This window comes from Pelodiscus sinensis, chromosome 31, assembly GCF_049634645.1.
Source record: "Pelodiscus sinensis isolate JC-2024 chromosome 31, ASM4963464v1, whole genome shotgun sequence".
Lineage (NCBI taxonomy): Eukaryota > Metazoa > Chordata > Testudines > Trionychidae > Pelodiscus > Pelodiscus sinensis.
This window is the reverse complement of record NC_134741.1, coordinates 8,544,379-8,564,614: the sequence shown is the minus strand read 5'-3', so window position 1 is coordinate 8,564,614 and position 20,236 is coordinate 8,544,379. Positions and strand designations below refer to the sequence as shown.

The 20,236-nt window shown below is 52.3% G+C and overlaps 8 non-coding genes across 8 annotated transcripts; 4 read left to right on the top strand and 4 right to left on the bottom strand.

The window, feature by feature from the left end:
- Window positions 1-2,039: 2,039 nt before the first annotated feature.
- Window positions 2,040-2,122, bottom strand: TRNAL-UAA (transfer RNA leucine (anticodon UAA)). Its single transcript has one exon. It is a non-coding gene; the product is annotated as a tRNA-Leu (tRNA).
- A 348-nt stretch (window positions 2,123-2,470) lies between these two features.
- TRNAF-GAA (transfer RNA phenylalanine (anticodon GAA)) lies at window positions 2,471-2,543 on the top strand. The gene has a single exon. It is a non-coding gene; the product is annotated as a tRNA-Phe (tRNA).
- Window positions 2,544-3,325: 782 nt separating this feature from the next.
- On the bottom strand, window positions 3,326-3,407 carry TRNAS-AGA (transfer RNA serine (anticodon AGA)). The gene has a single exon. It is a non-coding gene; the product is annotated as a tRNA-Ser (tRNA).
- Window positions 3,408-5,283: 1,876 nt separating this feature from the next.
- On the top strand, window positions 5,284-5,355 carry TRNAG-UCC (transfer RNA glycine (anticodon UCC)). Its single transcript has one exon. It is a non-coding gene; the product is annotated as a tRNA-Gly (tRNA).
- Window positions 5,356-10,866: 5,511 nt separating this feature from the next.
- On the top strand, window positions 10,867-10,940 carry TRNAI-AAU (transfer RNA isoleucine (anticodon AAU)). Its single transcript has one exon. It is a non-coding gene; the product is annotated as a tRNA-Ile (tRNA).
- Window positions 10,941-15,287: 4,347 nt separating this feature from the next.
- On the bottom strand, window positions 15,288-15,377 carry TRNAY-GUA (transfer RNA tyrosine (anticodon GUA)). Its single transcript is given in 2 exon segments — window positions 15,288-15,323; window positions 15,341-15,377. It is a non-coding gene; the product is annotated as a tRNA-Tyr (tRNA).
- Window positions 15,378-17,250: 1,873 nt separating this feature from the next.
- On the top strand, window positions 17,251-17,324 carry TRNAT-AGU (transfer RNA threonine (anticodon AGU)). The gene has a single exon. It is a non-coding gene; the product is annotated as a tRNA-Thr (tRNA).
- Window positions 17,325-19,364: 2,040 nt separating this feature from the next.
- Window positions 19,365-19,437, bottom strand: TRNAF-GAA (transfer RNA phenylalanine (anticodon GAA)). The gene has a single exon. It is a non-coding gene; the product is annotated as a tRNA-Phe (tRNA).
- Between the last annotated feature and the right edge of the window lie 799 nt (window positions 19,438-20,236).

The following is a 20,236-nucleotide window of genomic DNA, read 5'->3' as shown; positions in this document are numbered from 1 at the left end:
GTGAGTTAAAGGGCTTCACCCAACAAGGGGCGTGAACCCTTCCCACAGACACAGCAGGCCAGGGGGTTGTGCACCTGCAGTGGCCCCCTTCCTACTTGGCTTCCCACAAAGCTGGGGTGAAAAGCTGCTAGACCCCAGCCCTCCTGGGCCAAGCCATGGCAGAGGTAGCAGGATTCACTCCCATCTTCTCCTGCCTGCGCCCTGGTGCTGAGGGGCCGGCCCCTTTCCTGCTGCCCCAACTCTTATTCCCACAATGCACTTTGTGCAGGGGCCATTGGTCTTTGTGCCAAGGTGCATTGCTGGGAGTCAGGACTCAGGACCCTTCCCCCCATCTAATCCACTCACACTTTCTGGCTGCCTCCAGCACGGGCTGAGCTCAGGGGCCAGGCAGGGGACCTGCCCTGCAGCTGTGATGGCATCAGGCCTTTCCCACCCACCTGCTCCGTCTGGAGATGGAGCTCCAGTGGCCTCAGACACCCAGCAAGAGGAACAAAACTCTCTTTGTTGAACCTCAGGGCATGGAAGCTGAAGCGCCTGAACCTTGTAACAACCAGCTGGGGATGAATGGCCACAATCGAATTGACAGCGTTTGATTTAGCAAGTCCAACTAAGACTCACTAAATCAAACCCAGAGGCCACCCCCACCAGCTTCCAGCACTTCTGCTCTTTGTCCCCTTCGGCTTCCTGCTGTGGGGACATGGCCAACTCCAGCTATGTAGGGAGGGATGGCAGGAATAGCAGACACATTGGCCAGGCACCACAGGGGGCTGCCTCCCTCACCTCCCCCATACCCAGCAGCTGCTTGGCCAGCTTAGTCATAGGGCTGCTCTCTGGGACTTCTCTCCCAGCTCCTCCACCTGTTGCCAGTGCCCATCCCAAGGGAGGGGGGACGAGAGTCACTCTCCACGGCTGCAGGAGCTGCAGAGGTTGCACTTGCAGGGTCTCTGGGCACTGACACCCCCAGGGAATCACAAGGGCACTTGGCGCTGGCTGTCCTGTCCCAGCAATTGCAGTCAGAGCCCTGCCTTGCCAGTGCCAGGCACAGCAGCCTCTCAGGGGTTAGGTTGGAGTCCCCAGGTGGGGCCCGGCCTCCTGCAGTTTGGTCCCTTCCTGAGGGCACAAAACTGACAGCAGAGAATTCCTTTGCCCTGCAGCAATCTCTGTTGGCCAAAGGGTTAGCAACCGAATATTTGCCCAAGTTTAAGTGCAGCAGCAGAAGACCCTGGGGTGTGTGTTTCTGTGGTGTAGTGGTTATCACATTTGCCCAACCTGTGATAGGTCTCTGGTTCAGAAACAGTGGGTCAACTCTTATTGCAGTTCCCTTTGATACTCCCCAAAGCGGTTTCTATGCCCTGCTCTCTGGTGCAGAAAGAGACAGCTGAATAGGTTAGGCTGAAAAGGGAGGAGGCAGGGCTGGGGCTGAGACTTCTCAGTGGTACCTTGCCTGGGATCAGGTCATTGCAGCCTCACAGTCCAGGGCCCACCCTGGAAGTGCCTCATTTCAAGAGGGATAAGGGATCTTTCGGGAAAGGCTTTATTTTTCAAAAGGTCAGCGTCTAGACTGGTGCTTTTCTCCGACAAAAAAAGTGGCAGCCATTTTTATGCTAATGAAGCACGGGAGATTTAAATCCCCGCTTCATTAGCAATTGCGATACATCTCATTTACATCCCTTTTCTGAAAAAGGGATGTAGTCTAGACGTAGCCAAGAAGTTTTACAGTAAAGCGTGGTAAGAGAGGGCTTCTTGCGTAAGAGGGCAGTGTGGACATGGGACAGGTGTTTCTTGTGCAAGAAAGCCCTATGGCTAAAATGGCCACCAGAGCTTTCTTGCACAAGAGAGCGTCCACACTGCCATGGATGCTCTTGCTCAAAAGCACAGCTCACACATGGCAGGGTGGAGGTGTTCTTGCATAAGAACCCTTGCGCAAGATACCACTAGTGCAGACATAGCCAAAGGGACCTTCAGAGATGAAGTCCAGTCCCCTGCCTCACAGCAGGACAAAGCACCATCCAGATTGATGTCTCTCCAAAACAGTAAGCTACCAGGAGTGGGGTTTGAACCCACGCAGACAAACATCTATTGGATCTTAAGTCCAACGCCTTAACCACTCGGCCATCCTGGTGATACTTGGGCAGCTGGAAGGGTGAAAGTTCTCTCCCCAGACAGCCCAGGGACTCACTCTCAGAGCATCTGCCCGTCCCATCTCTGTGCCAGGACTTCCTGCTGCGAGGGCGAGAGAGTCGCCCGCTCCCCCCAGTGAGGAGGGAAAAAGGGAAACCAAACAAGACAAAACCCAGCGTCCCCAGGGATTCCGAGGGACAAAGACCTGGTGGGGAAAATCTCCCCCCCCCCCCTTCACCCAGGCTGCGTCTAGATTGGCATGATTTTCCGGAAGTGCTTTAACGACATGCGGCCCCACTGCCAAACATCCTGGACAGAGAATTACAGGCCAGACAAGCCACTTATCACAGCCAGAGTAGCTCAGTTGGGAGAGTGTTTGACTGAAGATCTGAGGGTTCCTGGTTTAATCCCAGGCTTTGGTGTGTGCTAATAGTGGCTAATAACTTCAAGTTCAGGGGTTTGCTTAGAGCTGTCATCACAAGCTGCCCTGTAGGAGAAAAGCTGAGCTGCAACCTGGGGCTCTGTTCTGCCAGGGGGCAGGTATAAGGATTAAGCTGGGGGGGAATCAGCTGACCCTGCAAGAAACACTCCCTGTTGGCCTGGCTGAAAGATGGTACCACATTAGCAGGTTGTTAGCACCAATGTGCCTGCTCTCCCACCCCCCTGCAGCACTAGAGATGTCAGGCAGCTGGCGGGGGGCTGGACTCGATGACCTCTCGAGGTCCCTTCCAGTCCTATTATTCTATGATTCTGTTACTAATTCTTTGGCCAAGGCAGAGCAAGAGCAGGGAACAAGACCCCCCCCCAAACAATACTTCTCTAGACCCTTTGATCCCAACACAGGAAAGGAGGGGGGGGGGGCTGTGTGCCGGGGGAGGAGTGACCCACATCATATTCCCGGCATTTCTGCCCTTCATGGATGGACCTTTGGGGGCAGGCCCAGACGCTCCATCCTCTCACTCAACTCCTATCACACACTGGAGCAGGGCAGCCCCCAGGGGTAGGGCTGAGCCATGGGGTGCTGGGCAAGGGGCAGAGGCTGCAGGAGCTGAGAGTTTCCCTAGAGCTCAGGGAACCATAATGAGGCACCATGCCCCGTGTGTTTCTCAGAAGGCGCAGAAAGGGATTGACTGGGGATGGGGAGAGTGGCTCAGGGGTTGTGCAGCTTGTTGCCTGGTTAGGGCTGTGGCCAAAACTCTAGCCTCGCTGTGAGCAGGATTTGAACCTGCGCAGGGAAACCCTATTGGATTTCTAGTCCAACACCTTAACCACTCAGCCACCACAGCTGTGAAGTTACCAGGGCCCCAGGGCCAGGGAAAATGGTAAATAATCCCAGTACCCAGGCCTGACATCACCTGCCCCACAGAATTCAAAGGGCAAACCTGGCTCCCAAAACACAGGGGGAAGCTTGGGGGCTCATTGCTGGGCCATGGGGTGAAGCATCAAACCAGCCCCCTCCTGTGGGCCTGTGAGTGTTGCTGTCCCTGCTGTGCAGACAGGGCCATGGAGACAAGGAGAGGTTCACTGAATGGGCCAAGGTCGCCCAGCGAGTTAGAGCCCAGCTCTGCCCCCAGCTCCCTGCCCCACCCACCGACGTGCTGACTCCCTCGCTGCCAGGGGCTGTTTGCATTGGCCTCTTTTGTTTTCTTTTCTGCTGTGAGACATTGGGACAGTTGGCCAGGGCGTCCCGCAGTTGCCATCTCCCTCTGTGCAGGGGCTGTCCAGAGCCCTGACTAGCAAACGCTGACACTGCTGTTAAAGTATTTTGAAACAGCGCCCAGATGTGATTATGCAAATGTAGCGCGGGATATTTAAATCCTGGTTTCATTTACAATTTTGAATGTCTCCATTTGCATCCCTCTCCTGAAGGAGACTGCAAGTGTCGACATGTCTTGGGTGTGGCAACCTCCCAGCACTCACCTGATGTTCCCTCCCCGCTGCCTGAAGACATTTGGGAGTCCTCCTGCGTCTCCTGGCGCTGCAGGTCATCAGCGTTGTCCAGGGTGAAGGTCATAAAGTTTCTGGAATCTTCCTCCTCGTCCTGGAGCTGCAGGACATCAGCATTGTCATCCTGAAGCTGCGGCTGCTGCTGCCCAGGGGTCTCCATCCCAGACTCCACAACTGTCCCTGGAGACAGGGGTTCCCCACATCCGGGGATTCGGTCCAGTTCCTCACAGTATGCACAGTGCTGCGGTGCTTCCCCAGAGCGGGACCTGGGACCTCACGGGCCCTCACATACCCCTCCCGCAATTCCTTAACCTTGGCTCTGACTTGGTCTTCGTCACAGGCCCACAGGAGGAGGAAGGTGGCCTCCCTCTGCAAGGCCATCAGCCATTGGGCCATATGTTAGATAATTTCATGGAGGTTAGGTCCATAAAAGCTATTAGCCAGGGGATAAAATGGTGTCCTTGGCCTCTGTTTGTCAGAGGCTGGAGACGGATGGCAGGAGACAAATCGCTTGATCGTTGTCTTCGGTCCACCCCCTCCAGGGCACCTGGTGCTGGCCACTGTTGGCAGACAGGACACTGGGCTAGATGGACATTTGATCTGACCCAGTACGGCCGTTCTGATGTTTTTATGTTTATAAATGTCACATTCCTCCACCTGGACTGCCGGGCCTGCAGAGACTCCCCCTCGGATCACAGCTCCAAAAGGGTCTTTATCTCTGGCCCAGACACTGACAGTGCCCAGTGTTTCTGCCCCTTGCTTGGTCCTGTGATGTGTCCCCGGGGGGGTCTCTGGGGGCTTGTGCCTGTGACATGACTCTCCGGAAGGCAGAAGTGCTCGATCTTAGGCAAAGGACCCAGAAACAACACTTTACGGCAAAAAACACAAGGACGGCTCTTGGTCCGTATCCCTGGGCCACACAGAGTATCCCGAAGTCACTTCCCCACCTCTCCCTTGTCTGCTCTAGAGCTTAGCCCAAAGGCTGATAAACTCTACTCTCCCACCCAACAACCTCTGGGACTCCTCTCCCGCCCAGCTCCTCACACCATGGAGAGTGCAGGGCAGCCACTACCCCAGCATCACCACTCCTGATCTTTGCCTAATGGCCAAGAAATTATGCTTTACCCAAACCACACAGGCACCCTCTCGCCTCTGGCCAGCCTCATGGCAGATGTGGAATTCCCTCACTAATTTTCCCAATAGCTTTGCAGGTAGGCATTGGTGGTATAGTGGTGAGCATAGCTGCCTTCCAAGCAGTTGAACTGGGTTCAATTCCCAGCCAATGCAATGTAAAAAGGGAGCATTAAATCTCCTTGCTGACATTTTACTTGAACCCTGAAAAAACAGGCAGAAACGGCTCCTGCAGCTGCCTCTCACGGCTTTTCATCCTCTCCAAGAGCATGCACAGTAATGTGGTTCCTCCCTCACATACCTCTGCTGTGATTCCTTGACCTTGGCTCTGACTTGGTTTAAGATGCAGGGGTAGGAGGAAGGTGGCCTTTCTTTGCTAGACCATTGGCCATTCGGCTATAAATGTCCCAATTCCTCCGCATGGACTGCAGGGCCCGCAGAGACTCCTCTGCGGACCACAGCTCCAAGAGGGACTTTATCTGTGGCCCAGACCATGACAGTGCCTGGCGTTTAATGCCACTTGCTTGGTTTGATTCCCAGCCAATGCAAGGTGGGAAGGGAACAGGCAACCTCCTGGGGGAGAGCTTATTTAACCCTGAACAACAGGCACAAGTGGGTCCCACAGCCAAGGGCCCCCTCTCACCGCTTTTCGTGGGGAGCAGCTCAAACAAAACTAATTTGGCTGTTGTGGGGTCTGCATGGGGCTTGTATCTGTGACTTGGGCATTATTAGCATCAAGCTCTAAACAGCTGAGCCAGCAGGCCCATGCATAGCCCCACAATAGAGGGAAGAGAAGAGTTTTTCCTGCTATTGGGGGAAGCCAGCCAGGCCAAGGGCCTTTTACAAGATCCCTGGGGGGGTCTTTGCCAGATGAACGTGCCTGAGGAAAGACGCTGGAAGCGCAACAGACACACAAAAGGGGGCATGGGACAGTTTGAGTCACACACACGGCAGGGGGCGCAGCTCAGCCAGGGACCTTATCCACTCACAGAGCTTCACAGCTTCTCCACCCCCCAAACCCCACCAGGCAAACTGCCCCATGGGCCTCGCCTGCACCATGCTTAGGGCCTGGGGATTGTCTGTCAGACAAAATAACTAGCTCCCCCGACCCTGGAGTCTCTGCCTCCTCATCCTCCAGCTCTGCTTTGTCTCCAGACAGACCCTGCTCTGCTACAGTCACCTCCCTCTGGCTGTCACTCCTGGGCCTTCTAGAGCAAAACCTGCCCCTTGGTTCTGACTTTGAATACCTGTGCTTTTAGCACTCAGAGCTGCACCTAACACAAGCATTTGCTAGTGATGGGTCTGAACAGCTTCTGTAAGGGGACAGCCACTGTGGAGCATCCTTTCCAGGAGCAGAGGAATGTAAACTTCTTGTTGGCAAGAGAAAACTATAACCCCAGGTGGGACTTGAACCCAAAATCCCTAGCTTAGGAAGCCAGTGCCTTGTCCATTAAGCCACTGGGACACACAGAAAAGACTCTCAGGGAAAGAAATTCACCCTTCTAAATGTTCCTTCTTCAAGTTTAGATCCTGATTAAGTCCCTTTGAAGGAGCCAGATACACAGGAAGGGTTGATCACACCTCTCTGAAAATCAGCTTTCCATGGGTATTTGTAGCTGGCTCCGAGTCATGGGCCCTGACGTCTCATCTCCCTCCCGAAACCAGGGAAGTGTCTCCCACCACTGAAACCGCCTGAGGCTCTATGGCCGTGTCTGTACAGCAGGGACAGCAACACTCACAGCCCCACAGGAGGACCCCTAGCCTAGCAATGTGGCCCCCTGAGAAGCCTCTGATGTTCCCTGTGTGAGCCCCAGAACCAGCCCTGAGTGACAGGGGCAGAGGGAGAGCAGCTCACACATGCCAAGGGGCTGGCCAGGAGCAGGACATGAGCCCTGGGAGGCAGCAGTGACATCACAGGGGCCTTGTTCAGCACCTCAGCTCATTGGCTGGGAGGCAGTGACCTCACAGAGGGACCATGGCAACAGCCAGGTGGGACAGGCTGCAGGGCTGGGGCATTTCAGAGACCCCCATGGCCTGGCTGCCTGGAATCTCCTTTGTGAGGTTTCCCCCTGAGGGCAGAAGGGATTGAGGGTCCCAGCTGGGAGTGTCTCTGTGGAGATTTCCCCTTTCCCCAGGCTGCAGTGGGAGGGGCTGGGGCAGGCAGGGGTACAGGAGGGGCTGGCACTGAACCTCTGGGAGAGGCTAGAGAGAGGGCTGCAAACACATTGTGAGAATGGGATTTGAACAGTCCATCGCCTTAACCACCTCTCAGGTGCGGGGGTTTGTTTCAAATTAGCTGAAGTCAGCGCTTCAGGGAACCTTTGTGCCACTCGCTGGCTGGCCAGGGACACCCAGGGCTGGAAGGTTTTGGCTTTTCACAATGTTCCCTGGGCTGTTGTACAAAGCTCAGTGCTGGTAACAAACCCAAACACCCCCTGGCTACATCTGCCCTGCAGGCTTCTTGTGCAAGAACTGTTTTGTGCAAGAGTTCCTGTGGAAAAGGTCTTGTGTAACAATGTGTCCACACTGCCATGTGCTTTTGCACAAGAGAAGTGCTTTTCTGCAAGCATGCCCATGGCAGTGTGGACGCTCTCCTGCCAAGAAAGCTCTGATGGCCATTTTAGCTATAGGGCTTTCTTGAGCAAGAGACCCCTGTTTCCTCTCCACACTGCCTCCTTGTGGATGAGTGATTGCGCAAGCGGGCTTATTTCGCGTGGGGAGAGGAATAACTCTTGCGCAAGAAGCCCTGTTGTCTGATGCTGAACTATAAATATACTTGAGTAAAAACGTGCCTGCAGTGTAGACACACTGCAAGATTTTGGGCAAGAACAGCTGCTCTTGCACAAAAAGCCTGCAGTGTAGACGTAGCCTTGCAGTGTAGATGCAGTATGAGAGAGACAAGGAAAGGAAGTGGCCAGAGCCTCCCCCCAGCAGGCTGGTCCTCAACAGGCTGGGTGTGTCTACATGGCACCCTCACCTCGAAGTGAGCTGTGCAATGTGAGCAGGCTGCCCGGGACCCCAGGGGAAGGTCTGTGGGGAGTTTCCAAGGCAGCAACAACAACAACAACATTTCATAATGTACAGTCATCTGTCTCTGAAGGGATGAGAAATGCAGGGCCCAGTCCTGGCTGAAGCCTGGCTACAGAGAGAAGAGGCCAATGCAAACAGCCCTATGGCAGCGAGGGAGTCAGTACGTGGGTGGGTGGGCAGGGAGCTGGGGGCAGAGCTGGGCTCTAACTCACTACGGTTGCGTCCCATAGCTCAGAATAAGCGATGCAATTGGGTAGCTTATTTCGAGTCAATTTTGAAATAGCTTATTTTGTAATTTGGCGCTGGCTACACAGCACTTAGTTCCAAATAAATTGCTCTTCTGAAACACCACTCACTCCTCGCGACATGAGGTTTGCAGGGACGTTGGAATAGCGAGCCTGTTATGGCTTGAAACAAGGGGCTTTCTCCTAATATGCATCTGTGTGATACGAGCACCACGTCCTAAACCTCCGAGCTAGCCAGCCCACGGGTGTCAGTCCCACAAGTGGCCCTTTCAGAAAGGAGCCTCGGGCAGCTCTGGAACAAGGTAGGTGAGGCAGATAGACCTTTCACAGGCAGGGGAATTAGCTCAGCAGGTAGAGTGCTTGCTTAGCATGCAAGATGCAGTGGGATCAATATGCACATTGTGCAGGTCAGTTCTTTTCTCTTATTTTCTCTGGTGGGGGCTCAGTGGCCCCCTCCCTCTGTCTACCTGCTCTCCTAAAAGAGACAGACCTGCTTCCCCTTTCTTTTCCCCAGCAATTTACATGCTACAAAGCAGAGTGGAGATATCAATCCCAGTAGTCCACCAAGCTCTGTAGTGCTATGGAAAGCATGTTGGACTTTGAAACTGCAGCGAGCTGGTGTAAGCATACCTAGATACTCAAAGGTTGTGGGTTCAAGTCCCATCGGAGTCACTCTAACTACTTCCTCATTTCCAAGGCAGCTTTTATAGACCAGCAATCCTTAGGCTGACACTGGGTTGGGCTGGAATCCAGACAGTTCCCAGCAGCAGGCCTGGCCTGTGTGGGGCCTGCGTCTGTGGGGGGAGAGCATTGCTGGCCTGCACCACAGGGATGCGGGTAAGAAGGTGCTGTGGGAGCTGGGCACACGATGCCTGATGGCAGCTGTAAGGGATGCATCTGCCATCAGGCACCCCACATTGATTGGCACCCTAGGCAGCTACCGGGCTCGCCCATGCCTGCATCTGGACCTGTCCAGCAGATCCCAGTGAGGGTGGAGGGAAGGGCTGGTTCTTGGGGTTGGGGCTGGGGGTTGTTCTGAAAGTCTGCAGGTGCCCTCCCTGTCTCCTACTAGTGCTGAGCAACACTCAGGCTGTGTCTACACTGCACGGCTCTTCTGGAAAAAGCCCTTCCATGAGCATTTTCTCCTCCCACTGGGGAAGGCAGCTGGGCAGGACCCAGACTGTGGCACAAATGGAAATGCAAAGTCTTCAATGCAGTGCTGATGGGGGTGCCTCTGGGTTTGATTTAGTGGGTCTCAATTGGATTTGGTGTTTGAAATTATGCAAATGAAGCTCGGGAAGTTCAAATCCATGTTTCATTTGCAATTTCACTCATCTGGATTTGCATTCCTCCCTGGAAGGAGGACAGACCCTGTGTGAAACCAAGGGAGGAAGACAATCCTGTCAGTGAGGAACAGGGCGCATGGATCCCACTCGCTCCTGCAAAGGAATGAAACAGGCTGAGCACTTTGCAGAGAACAGGCCATCGGCCTGCTGGGAGAAGCTCCGTCATGCACAGACTCTGTGCAGGGCCAGACTGCTGGGAGGAGGCTCTGGCCATGGACTTTCCTCCCCTCTCTGTTACCTCCTGCACCTGGGGCTGAAAGGGACGTGGGCTGCAGACTGGTCCTGCCCAGCTGCCTTCCCCAGTGGGAGCAGAAAATGCCCATGGAAGGGCTCACACGTTGTCCCCAATGCACTCGCCTAAGGGCCTGAATTCTTGCTGCCGCTGGGTGCAACTAAACGCACCTTCTGCAGGGCAGGCTCCCCAGCTCACACCCCTCCTGTCACACAAAGCTTGCAAACGGGGTTGATTTTCCTGCATCTCCTCTTACTTGCTGCTGCGCTAAAAGAAATCCTGAAACCAGCCCCAACTACTGTCACTGGAGAGATGGCCCTGTGCTGGGATATGAGAGAGGATCCCAGTGATGCTCGTCGCAGCCCAGGAGAAGAAGGGGGCTCTGGGTGGAAGGAAACCAAGTAAAACAGGTCCCAGTGGGCATGAACTGGCGCACCAATTTGGCCCAGTTGAGTGAGGGGTGGTTGGTGTTAAGAGCAGCGCTCAGGACTCAGAACCCTGCAATCTGAGGCTCAATTCCTGCCTCCCTTCCCGGGCTGACCCAGGGGCCGAAAGGGGCTGCAGCTGCTGCTGGCAGGGAAGAAGCTGGGAGGCAAGGTGCTGGCAGCAAGAGATTCTGGCTGCCTCTTTGCCCTGGGTCTGCCGGCTGCCAGCCACCTTGGCCAACCCTCAAACCAGCTGGACTAGCCAGCCCATGTCACAGCGAGTCACTAGTGACCCTGTCAGAGAAGAGCCATTGGTAGCTGCAGAGAAGGCCCAGCAGCGGTCTCAGGTGCCTTTCTTGAAAGTGCTACTGGTGAGCTGTATTTCTGTAGGCCAGCTAGCTCAGCTGGTTAGAGTGTGGTGCTAATAATGCCAAGGTCATGGGTTCAAGCCCCATGTTGGCCACAGGGGTGTTTGGTTTGGTAACTTCCCTTCCTTTAGCTGCCTGCTATGGACAGGGAAGCAGAAAAAAGCAAAAATGTGAGCTTTGCAGGAAGCAGGGCAGAGATCTGGTAGGGGGAGGCTCCAGCCTGTACAGCTCCAGTGGCTAAAAGGGCCTGGGCCTGGCTTCCTGTCCCCAAAAGCAGGGGACCTGATGCCCAAATTCCTGCTGCTGCAGTGGCTACCTCAAGGCACCAGCTGGGGGGCAGGTTCTGGAGCCCAAGCCACACGGGGAGACTCAATATGACCGGGAGGCCTGGAGCGTGTGAGCCCTGCACAGAGGCTGCTGCTGGTGGCCTGCTTCAGTGGCCCAGCAGCTCAAGTTCCCCTGAACCAGCTTCTCCCCCTGGAGCCACCCCCCAGCGCTGCTGAGGCCCCTGACATGAGGCAGTGGGACCATCAGAGGAAGGTGGCAGCCTTAGCCCTTACTTATTCCTACTTGAAAGTAGGAATAAGGGATCTTCCAGAAAAGGGTTTATTTTCCACAAGATCCCGTCTAGACTGGCGCTTTTCTCTGGCTAAACCCCGAGCCGGAAAAAAGCGGCAGCCATGTTCATGTAAATGCCGCGGGGGATATTTAAATCCCCCGCGGCATTTGCAATTCCGAAGTGTCTCATTAGCATCCCTTTTACGGAAAAGGGTGCCAATGTAGACACAGCCAGAGAGTTTGTTCTTTCAACAGGGCAAAGTCCTGTTTGAGTTACCAGCAGGGGAACGGAGAGAAGAAAGTGGGAAGGGAGTGTGTTGGGTGTGTTCGGGGGAGTGGGGAAGCACAGAGGGCAAAAAATGAGGAGTAATGTTAGTTCAAACCAAGGGGCTGGTTTTGAACTACTGCAGAAAAAAGGACTCTGCCCCTGGAGCTGCCCTGTTCTCTCCGGAGCCCTTAGGCTGGCACCGGGGAGGCCTGAGTCCACACAGTGCCCAGCCGAGGAGGAGGGAAGGGCTGGTACTTGGGGGTAGGGGTGGGGGGGTTGTTCTGAAAGGCTGCTGGTGCCATTAGACCCATTTTTAGCAGTGAGGGAGAGGTGGCAAAGGGGCCCTGAGTTAACCTCTTGGGTCTCAGGTGCTGTAATGTGGCAAGAAAATTGACTAGGGACGTGTTCTGCAAAAGTTGCAGGTGGTTTCCTTGACTGGGAATTGAAACCAGGCCACAGCAGTGAGAGTGCTGGAGCCTAACCACTAGACCATCAGGGACACATAAAGCAAAGCTCTTTGCTCACCTACACTAGCCTTTCACAGGCCCTTTTCTGTCCACTTCAGGATGGCGGGTGGGGGGGAGGGGAAGGGTCCATTCTCCCTTGCCCAGAGGGGGACACTAACAGCCAAATAGAACATCAAAGCAGCCAGACTAGGCCATGCCAGTTGTCCAACTAGCCCAGGATCCTGTCTCACAACAGCAGCCAATTTCACTGTCCCGAGGGAATCCTCAGGACAGACAGTTATTGAGTGATCCCTCCATTCCCAGATTCTGCACCCCTGTCATCATCACATAAACCCCTGTCCCGTCACCCCTTGCTTGTCCCTTTCCCAAGCTGAGAAGAAGAAGTTCCATGAACTCCTGGGAGCTGCTTTCCAAAGAAGAGGCATTTCCAGCAGAGAAGATGACAAGCCCAATCCCCCTACACAAAGCCCCAGGAAATACCAGTGGAGATTGGGAAAGCTCCCTCTCGGGCAGCGCTACGGAATGGATCCAGCTGGCCATCGGGCTGACTAACGCCATCAGCAGATGAGTCCCAGTGAGACTTCTCAGCCCAAGTGCAGAGACTGTGGAGTCTCCCGCTCCCAGCCCAGTGGCAGAGGGGCAGTGCCCTGAGGAGGCGGGTCCTGAGGCAGTGGAGACCTTTGAAGGGAACAGAGACAAGGGAGACGTGAGGTGAGAAGAAGGGGAACAAGTGACCTCTTCTCAAGCGAGACGTGGTGGGAAACTGCCGGTTCCGGTGCAAGCTGAGCTCCAAGGGCTGGTTCCTGCCCCGGTGGCTCCTTGCAGGGCCTGGCTTGAGAAGCACCAAGAAGTGCCATGTGTGGCCAGGAGAGAGGGTGGGGAGAACGGAAGGTGTTGGAGCAAGCTGGGGCTGCTGGGTCTGCTGGGGGATTTGAGCATCAGGGGGAACCTTACCTGGTTTTGTGTCCCCTTGCAGCAAAGGCTACAGACGTCCCAGAGGCTGGAGGTGCTGCCATTGGCCTTGTCATATGTGGTTGCAATGCCCTGGTCCCTGCCAAGGCACCACTGAGGAGCCTCAACCCCAGCGGTGCCTCCTGCCATCTCAGCCTAACCTGCCTAGAGCTATGTCTACACTCGCGGCTTCTTGTGCGAGTAATATGCAAATGAGGCTAAGCGTGGAATATCGCTGAGCCTCATTTGCATACCTAATGAGCCACCATTTTTTTCAGAAGAGTCTCTTGTGCCAGAAGGAGCATCTACACTGCCCCTTCTGGCACAAGAAAAACCCTCTTGTGCAATGCCGTTCTTCCTGAAAAGTAATAGATGTAACGGCATTGCACAAAAGCGTTTTTCTTGCGCAAGAAGGGGCAGCGTAGACAGCTCCTTCTTGCGCAAGAGCCTCTTCTGCAATTTCTGCTGAGATGTGTTTTAGTAGTTAAATTCCTGGATTGCCCTTGCTCATTAAAAGTGCTGTCATATGGTTGGAAATGGGGAAAATATTGCATTTTATTAACATCAGCAGAACTGACTTACATAGGGCCTGTGTGTTGTGTAGTCTTGCCTTAATCTTTGTATTCATGCCCATTAGTGTGAAAGAAGATATTTGCATATATATTTGCATGTACAGACAACTGTGGATAATTCCCTGTAATATTATCACTCTCATATAACTTTGTATTAACATCTCCTTTTAGATATATCTCTAAGGCTATGTCTACACTCGTGGCTTCTTGTGCAAGTACATCTTGCGCAAGGGTTCTTGTGCAACAAAGTCGTGCGCAAGAAAACGTCCACACTTCCACGTGCGCACTGTGCTTGTGCGCAAAAGCTCTCATGGCAGTGTGGACGCTCTCTTGTGCAAGACAGGGTGAGGATGTGGAAGGTAGAGAAGTCAGGGCACAGGATTCGGGATTGGGGGAGTCTTGGGGCTGGGACTGTGTTTGTGTGTCGAGGGGATCCCTCTGCTCTGGGCTCCCCGACGCCCTTTAACACTCAAGGGCTTTCTCTGCAGCGCACTTAGTGCCATGAGAACAAAGCTTGGAAAGAGGGTCGATTTTCCTCCATCTCCCCTTGCTGCTGCGCTAAAAGAAATCCTGAAACGGGCCTCTTTACCTGTCACTGGAGAGATGGTCCTGTGATGGGGGAACACTGCATCATAAAGTCTGACTAGCTCTGTTGGCCGAACATGTGACTTTTAATCTCAGGTTCATGTGTTCAAGCCCCATTCTTTAACTCACATTCTAAGTCTACAAGCAATTCACTCTCAGCTTTCATCAGGGTTTTAGAAAGAAAAAGTCTAGTCCTGGGGTCCAGCTTTAGTAGAACCAGTGAGGGGGAAGAAGCTGCATTTTCTATCTTCTGAGGAGAAGGGAAGAGGATTTTCTTCTCTTCAGTTCTTGCCACATCAGCCCAGGGAGGAGAAAAAATAACCCTCCGCCCGCTGATTGTCCCCCGTCAGCTTCTGCAGCACCACCTCCTTCCACAGCAGCTCCAGCTTTGAGCAACAAATCTGTGTGTGTAGCCATATGGAATACTGAGTTTTCAGGCTGGCCTCTGGACTCCTGGCTTCCCTCCTGCTGCTTCATCACTCTGGCTACGACTACACGGCACATTTATTTTGGAATAAACTGGTCTCGAATAGTGATTCCAAAATAGTTTATTTCAAACTAGCAGGTCTACACTGCAGGGAAACCTCAGACTAGTCCGAGGCAGGCTCCCCAGTGTAGATGAGCTACCTCGATTTACAGCCCCAGGAAGAATAACTCAGAATGCCATGGGGAGGGGCTAGTTCAAACTAGCAGCGGTGGTGCAGCTACACAGGCCTTTTTTTAAAATAGGTAATTTGGAACAGGAGTTATTCTTCGTAGAATGAGGTTTGCAGAAGTTGGAATAAGCCGTCTGTTTCTTTAGAATTATTTCATAATAACGGAATTGCTGTGTAGACTCTTGCATTGTTGTTGTGGAATAACGGCCATTGTTCCAAAAGAACTTTTGTGTGTGGACAGAACCTGCGCAGCCCAAGAAATGTGATTGGCAGCTCATACCCACAAGCTTTCTGTCAATTGCAGTGGAGAGCTCTGAAGACATAGACCCAAGGTGACCACCTTGATTGCCTTCTGCTAAGGCCAGGCTGGAGGGAAAACAATCACTCCTTTGAGCTGGAGTTGAACCAACAACCTAAGGATCACTTGTCAAACACACACTACAGTCCTCCGCTCTGCCAGCTGAGCTATCAAAGGGAGCCTGACTAAGGGTGGCTAGTCCAGGTAGTCCCTTCTATAAGTCTCGGGGCATGTGCTCCCCCCAGTATATGGCATTGCTGATGAGGGGCAGAGGCGCACAGGTGCTGTCACAGGTGTTGTACCAATAAAAGCAAGCAGGATCTTATGAGGGGGATAAGGCAAAAAGCCACATTTATTGTAAAGATAATAATAAAGAATAAAGAAAAGATAGAAGCAAACAACGTTGTTTAACTACTTATTCCTATCACTACTTAACCCTTATAAATATATATATATATATATATATAAACATTCATTCAATCATTCATCCAGGTTCTGTGTAGTTGTTATAGTTACCAGCCTGGAAGTTGCTTGTGACAGAATACTGGCCAGGTACTCTGTACACAAGTGAGGGTAGTGGGGAGCGAAGTCCTGATCAGATGCACATCTGAAGCTCCTGGTGGGCTGGCAGCAGAACGTTGGACTCTGACTCCATAGTCTTTTAGTCCAGTTCTTATAGGAATTTCTTCCTATGCCAGTCTATGGGAATTGCTGCATCACGTTCAGGGTGGCTGTCAGGTGCTCATCAGTGATCTCATAGGGTGGGCCTCCAGTACTTGGTTTTCTCCACTTGACACCTTTTGGTTGCCCTGGCACCTGACGCCTTCTTCAGCCCTTTGTTGCTGCATTCTCAGGCTGGCACCTCTCAAAACCATTCATTCATCGTCCAAGCAATCTCTCTCTCTTACATACATTCCCTAATTAATGTTTCCCATACAGTATTTTGTATAATAATAACTTTACATATACAAGAGTTGTAGTAACAAAAAGTCACAGGTTTCTGGGTGGCATTTCTTAAAACATTCTCTCTCTGAGTGCTGAGTTAGTTACTGTTATAGTTACAATGTTTCACTTTGCAATTAGGGTTAATTGCTTCACAATGCTTTGAAGAGAATGGGCGTCAATTGTGTAACAATAAGTTTGCGTGTGCCCTGGGACACAGAGAGAAGAGCTGTTTCTGGCTACATGGTATTATATTTTTAACAGTTTTAAGTTACATGACCTAATATTACATTCCTAACAAATTATATTCTAGAGGGGCAATAATTATAAATCTAAACAATTAACAATCTTAACAAATAATAATAATAATAATAAATCTAAACACTTTAAGTTGTGGGGAACAAATTATGGGGAGTCACTTCCACTTGGGGGAATCATTTTTAATACATTTATATGTTATCCCTACACAGGTACTTCACATGCAGACGGACCCCTTGAGTGAAACCTGAGCTAGATCCATCCATGTCACAGCAAAAGGAAGAAAGTTGGGTTCTTCTCATGTGTCTTCTTTGTTCCAGAGTCTCTAGGGGTGCGGTCGGGGCAGGTCCACAAAAAAAAACAAACCACTTGAATGAACCTCGGTCTACAAACACACAGAAACACCCCTGAGGGTTTCCTTGCCTCTACTTAAATGTTGTCAAAAAATTTGTTGCTAACTCCTTGGCCAACTCTGATTGCTGTGGGGTTAAGAAATCTTCTCTTGTTAATTCTGTGCCCTCAGGAAGGGAGCAAATTGAAGAAGGCCAGGCCCCCTCCTTGGGGCTCTAACCGAAACCATATGACCAAGGGAGTTATAAGCCGGCTGATTAATGTTTGTTGTACTTTTCCCTCCCCACATCTGGGCCAAACCGCAAAGGCCACTCTACAGCCCCAGCGGCTGCGGGAGAGGAGCATGTTAGAGCCTCTGCCGACTGAGCTGTAGCTTTCTGTGCGCAGGGAGCCAGACACCCCCAGGGCTGGAGGGAAATGGGGATTGGCTGCACTTTGGCAGTCAAAGATGTTGTCTGGGACCATGGAATAGAACAGTTTCACCAGACTTCCTAAGGAGGGCACCATGGCTCAGTTGGCTAAAGCACCCGTCTAGTAAACAGGAGATCCTGGGTTCAACTCCCAGTGGTGCCTTTTGACACCCTTTAATCACATTTTCCTATGTGTTTCTGGGACACAGGAGAGGCCTCCCCTGGCCACCCATGGAACTGCTGGTTCAGGAAAAGGCTGATTGGAGAGGAGTTTTAGAAAGAAGGAAACCACAAGTGAGAAGCACCTGCTGCCCACAGACCCTCACTCTCCATGGCCGCAGGAGCTGCAGAGGTTGCACCCTCAGGCTCTCTAGGTGCTGACCCCCCTCAGGGAATCACAAGGGCATGTGGTGCTGACTCTCCTGTCCCAGCAATTGCAGTCAGAGCCCTGCCTTGCCAGTGCCAGTCACAACAGCCTCTGCACCCACTCCAGGCTTGTGGTTTCCTTCTTCCCAATGTTCCTCCCCAATCAGCTTTTTCCTGAACCAGCAGCTCCATGGGTGGCCAGGGAAGGCCTCTTCTGTGTCCCAGAAGGACCTAGGAAAATGTGAGCTGTCACCTGGGATACGTTCCTGGCTTTAGGCAACGTGTCCTGTCTAGGGCTTCATCAGCCCGGGAGCAAAGGGCAGGCAGCATCCCCCATGATGCAGAGGGGCAGGTCCACATCTCCGGCCCTGAGGGTGCAGCCAGGGGAGAAGTGCTGGGGAGCATCTATGCTGGCATCACGCGCCTTCTCCGAGAACGGACCCACGTCCTGAAAGGGAGAGAAAGTGACCTGGGATGACTAGTGTAGCTGAGCCAACACTGCAGGTTTGTGTCTGTCAAGTGGCTAGGATTGAGCACTTCCACTGCTGCGGCCGGGGTTGGGCTCCCAGTCAGGGGAAATAGCCTCCTCTATATTCATGAATTCTGCCAAGTCTTTGCTCTTTCAGCATGGGAAGGGAGGGGCTGGGGTGCCAGAGGCAGGCTCTGGCTGGGAGACTCACCTGGCTGAGTCCTGGCCAACACCCCAGCACATTTCCCAGGTAGCTCCTTTCCTGCACAGGCTGCAGATGTCAGGTGCCTGGGGAAATAAGAGCCTGAGTGGAGGAGGGGGGAGGGCTTCATGCAGGCAGCTGCCATTGGCATTGGAAACAGTCCAGAAAAGCACGACAAAAATGATGAAAGTTTGAATCAGCTGCCATAGTTAGTATAAACAATAAGTAACACACATACTAAATGAAAGCGAATATGCTACAACAAGTCACAGCTGGAGAGATCTCTGAAAACATCCACTCCATGTGCAGCCACAAATGTGATGTTAGAAATTATTTTAAAAGGCCTTGACAAGAAGACAGTGACTATCATATTACATCTCTATAAATCCAGGCGGTGCCCACAACTTGAGCACTGACTGGAAATGTGGTTGCCTTATCCCCTGCCCCCCAAAAAACCATACCTTGGCATTGGAAACTTCAGAAAAGCACAAGAAAAATGATGAAAGGTTTGGATCAGCTGCCACATGAGGAGAGACTGGGACTTTTCACCTTAGAAAAGTGGAGACAAGGGGAGATAAGATAGAGGTCTATACATCATGGCTGTTGTTGAGACTGTAAATAAGGAAAGGTATTTTTCTTGTTCCCATAATAGAAGAACTAAGGGTGTGCCATGATATTAGCAGGTTGAAAACAAACAAAAGGAAGATTTTCTTCACACAAGCCCAGTCAACCTGTGGAACTCCTTGCCAGCGGATGTTGTGAAGACCAGGACTATAAGGGCATGTCTATACTTGGAAACTATTTTGAAATTGCTTAAATCAACTTAATAACTTACAGTCTAAGAAAACAGAAATAGTGTGTCCTGTGTATGGGGAAGCCTCAGAATTAGTCCTAGGCAGGCTCTGTTACTGTTCCTTTCTGGGGGAATGGAATTAAAAACAGAGTTGCAAGGCTGGGAGCAGCTGAAGCCAAGAGCTCTGTTCTCCTGTGTCAACAACCTCTGAGGTGTCATGAAATCCCCTTTCTAGTTTCTATCCCTGAAATATGATCATCTTTACGATGTAATTCCGGGCCTCTTGGTTCAGCTTTGAACTCTGACTGCAGATGTTTGCTTACCAGAGATGGAGAGATGCCAAAACAGACTATGCCATATTGGCAAAGGTGTCTGCCAAAGCCCGGGATTGAATGAGGAACCTTTAGACCTTCAGTCTAATGCTCTCCCAACTGAGCTACTTTGGCAACTGCCTCAAAGGATCTGAGCAAATATCCAAAATAGCAGCAAAACTTGAGGAAAAAAAGAAAAAAAAACAGCTGGGTCACCTCATTTCCCCCCCCTGAAATTTCTTCATGCCCACTCCGGGGGGCATTCCCCCCCCGGTTTGGGAACCCATGCCTTGCAGTGAATGCTGGGGGAGCTGGGATTCCACCCCAGAGGATGGGATAAGTGAAAATTCCCACTGCACATATTATGGCCTCATCAGAGTGAATGCTGGGTGGCCAGGGTCTTGTTGCACATCTTCCCCACCCCCGTCAGCAGTGGCAGCCCCTTTCAGCCACTGGGTCAGCCCAGGAAAAGAAGTGGGAAATGGGACAAAGTAGCTTGTCTCTGTTCATGAGCGTCTCCAATGGCTGAAGGGAAGAGGAGAAAATGGGCAACAAAGACCCTCCACTGAACTGGAATCACAGCTCCCCCTGTTTTCACTGGAAGGGGCCAGAGCAGCAGGGAGTAGAAACCATTACTCCAGGGGAGTTTGAACTCACAACCTCAGCATGTCTCCCACAAGTACTGCCTTATAAGTACTGTGCAGTGGCCTTTTACACCACTGGAGCAGCTACTATAGCTGTAGAAGCTTTGCACTTGCAGGATCTCTGGGTGCTGACCCCCACCCACCCACGGGAATCACAAGGGCATGTGCTGCTGGCTTTTCTGTCCCAGCAATTGCAGCAAGAGCCCTGCCTTGCCAGTACCAGTCACAGCAGCCTCTGTACCCACTCCAGGCTTGGGGTTTCTTTCTTCCCAATGTTCCTCCCCAATCAG